This window comes from Myotis davidii, unplaced genomic scaffold, assembly GCF_000327345.1.
Source record: "Myotis davidii unplaced genomic scaffold, ASM32734v1 scaffold453, whole genome shotgun sequence".
In the NCBI taxonomy this organism is placed as follows: Eukaryota; Metazoa; Chordata; class Mammalia; order Chiroptera; family Vespertilionidae; genus Myotis; species Myotis davidii.
This window is the reverse complement of record NW_006285234.1, coordinates 3,048,479-3,051,710: the sequence shown is the minus strand read 5'-3', so window position 1 is coordinate 3,051,710 and position 3,232 is coordinate 3,048,479. Positions and strand designations below refer to the sequence as shown.

Genomic DNA, 3,232 nt, shown 5'->3' with positions numbered 1-3,232 from the left:
ATAAACATTCATATTCTTTCTAGTTTTTATTCCCTGCTAAGTTCTATTGGACTATATATTAATGATTCTATGAGACTGGGTAAAGGAGAAGCTGAGAAAACAAGATGGCAGCATTAATTATATTTTTGTTTGTTTCTTGTGTAACTGGTATTTTTTGTTCATTTGTTTTTCTTTTCAAGAGACTATTTTTTAGAGCGGTTTTAGGTTTTTAGAAAAATGCCAAGGTTGGCTGCTTCAGGAAGAAGCTGAACATCTCTCTCTTTCCAGCCACTGGCTGCCAGAAACTCATGGAAGTGGATGATGAACGCAAACTTCGTATCTCTTATGAGAAGCGTATGGCCACAGAGGTTGCCGCTGCCCGGCTGAAGTGGCTTCATGGTTGAGTGTTGACCTATGAACCAGGAGGTTACGGTTCAATTCTGGGTCAGGGCACATGCCCGGGTGGTGGCCTCAATCCCTAGTGTGGGGTGTGCAGGAGGCAGCCGATCCATGATTCTCTCTCATCATTGATGTTTCTCTCTCTCTCTCCCTCTCCCTTCCTCTCTGAAATCAATTAAAAAAATATTTAAAAATTAAAATAAAATAAAAAGAAAGAAGTTGCTGAGGATGCTCTGGGTGAAGAATGAAAGGGTTATGTGATTCAAAGCAGAGGTGGGAATGACAAACCAGGCTTCCCCAAGAAGCAGGGTGTCTTCACCCACAGCTGTGTCTGTCTGCTGCTCAGGGGTGTTCCTGTTATAGAGGATGATGAACGCAAACTTCGTACCTTTTATGAGAAGCGTATGGCCACAGAGGTTGCCGCTGCCCGGCTGAAGTGGCTTGATGGTTGAGTGTTGACCTATGAACCAGGAGGTCACGGTTCAATTCTGGGTCAGGGCACATGCCCGGGTGGTGGGCTCAATCCCCAGTGTAGGCAACCAATTGATGTTTCTCTCACATCAATGTTAACCAATCAATGTTTCTCTCTCTCCCTTTCTCTCTCTAAAAAATATTTAAAAATTAAAATAAAATAAAAAGAAAGAAGTTGCTGAGGATGCTCTGGGTGAAGAATGAAAGGGTTATGTGATTCAAAGCAGAGGTGGGAATGACAAACCAGGCTTCCCCAAGAAGCAGGGTGTCTTCACCCACAGCTGTGTCTGTCTGCTGCTCAGGGGTGTTCCTGTTATAGACCCAGGAGGACTGGACAGAGAAAGTGCAGATCTGTTCAGGGCTACGTTGCAGATGCCAAACTCAGTGTTCTCAACTTGGTCATTGTTTTAAAAAGGGGAGAAAGATGTTCCTGATCTCATGTCGCCTGGGGCCCATAAGAATCCGGAAACTTTTCAATCTCGCTAAAGAAGATGATGTCTGCCTATATGTTGAGAGACAGCCCCTAAACAAAGAAGGCAAGGCCCTGGCCAGTGTGGCTCAGTTGGTGGAACATCGACCCATGCACTGAGCGGTGGAGGGTTCCATTCTGGTCAGAGCACATGCTTGGGCTGTGGGCTCGATCCTCAGTGGAGGGCGCGTGCGGGAGGCAGCCAATCGATGGTTCTCTCTATGGATGTTTGATTCATGTTGCTATCCTCTCCCTTTCTTCTCTTTCTAAAAAAATCAATAAAAAACATATTGAAGAAGAAGGAGGAGGAGGAGGAGGAGGAGGAGGAAAGAAACCTCAGACGAAAGCACCCAAGATTCAGTGTCTTGTGACTCCCAGTGTCCTGTGACTCCCAGTGTCCTGCAACACAAATGTCAGCGTGTTGCTCTGCAGAAACAACATCCTAAGAAAAAGAAGGAAGAGGCCACAGAAAGGCTGAAGAAAATGAAGAAGGCCAAAGAAAAGATTTGCCCCGAGTCTTCTCTGAGAGCTTCTACCCCTAAGTCCAATGCCAGTCAAAAATGAGACCTTTCTAAGGGGAACAAATACATAAGAACAATCATCAAATCTCAAAAGAAAAAGAAGAAAAAAGATAAATTTTTAAATGCGATTATTGGTGATGCAGGATCTTCCTTTCAGGATCCTAGGTTATATGCCCAGGAGAGTTTACAGTATTGCCCCTTTTGCATGCGAAAAGAGCGATACCTGAATACATAGTCTCTCTTTTAAAAAATCAGTTTTGTCTTGAATGTTTCATTCTAGGATTTTCCTCTCTGATAAAAAACACGTTTATTCAAAGAGTACTGGCTTGGCCCTGACCGGTTTGGAAGGATCTCTGAAATCCAAGGCTAGGGACTGACCCGCACCGCAAGCTGGCTGCCTCTCCTGGTAAATGCCTAGGAGTAAACGCCTCACCCCGCACCGGTTGGAATCATATAGATCCTCCTCTGGCACAGGTGAGGGGCTTCGTGGAGAAGCAGTTTGTGGTTGTCTGAACTGGGTACCAGGAATTGGCTGCCCCAGTTAGTAACCTGTCCTGACACTTTTTGGACTTCCCAGGCTAATCTTAAAGCAACTTGCCGGACTGACTATTTTAAAGAAACAAGGATGGGGCTCTGCACCTAAAGGAAAACAAAACTGGCCCTGGCCGGGTAGCTCAGTTGGTTAGAGCAGTTTTCCTGATACCCCAAGGTTAAGGGTTCAATCCCTGGTCAGAGCATATATAAGAATGAACCAATGAATGCATAAATAAGTGGAAAACAAATTAATGTTTCTCTCTCTTCCTTCCTCTCTTTATCTTTAATATCAATCAATAAAAATTTTTAAAGAGGAGAACAAAAGCAATTTGTGACCCTTTCAGGATCATACAGACTCATTTACAGCCTCATTTACAAACAAAGTCTAACTACTCCACATGCAAACATAACATGCATCTGATGCAAAACATCTCAGGTGGCACTTTGGGCTGCCTCTTTTAAAATATCTCTGAAGTTGCCCTAGCTGGTTTGGCTCAGTGGATAGAGCATCGGCCTGTGGACTGAAGGGTCCCAGGTTTGATTCCAGTCAAGGGCATGTACCTGGGTTGCGGGCACATCCCCAGTTGGGGGGTGTGCAGGAGGCAGCTGATTGATGTTTCTCTTTCATCAATGTTTCTAACTCTCTATCCCTCTCCCTTCCTCTCTGTCAAAATCAATAAAATATATATTTAAAAAAAATATCTCTGAAGCAAAGAAAGTGACTGGTTGAGCCTGATATCCTCTGGGCTTTGGCCTTTACTCTGAAGGAACATGTAATAGATCTCCTAATGTTCTTGGTAGGAGGTCAAAGAGTGTATGGCATTTTAATTTTTAGAATTTTTTTATATTTTATTGATTT

The 3,232-nt window shown here is 43.8% G+C and overlaps 1 pseudogene; it reads left to right on the top strand.

The window, feature by feature from the left end:
- Nucleotides 1–1,882, top strand: part of LOC102774054 — a 3,746-nt pseudogene extending 1,864 nt beyond the window's left edge.
- Nucleotides 1,883–3,232: the final 1,350 nt, after the last annotated feature.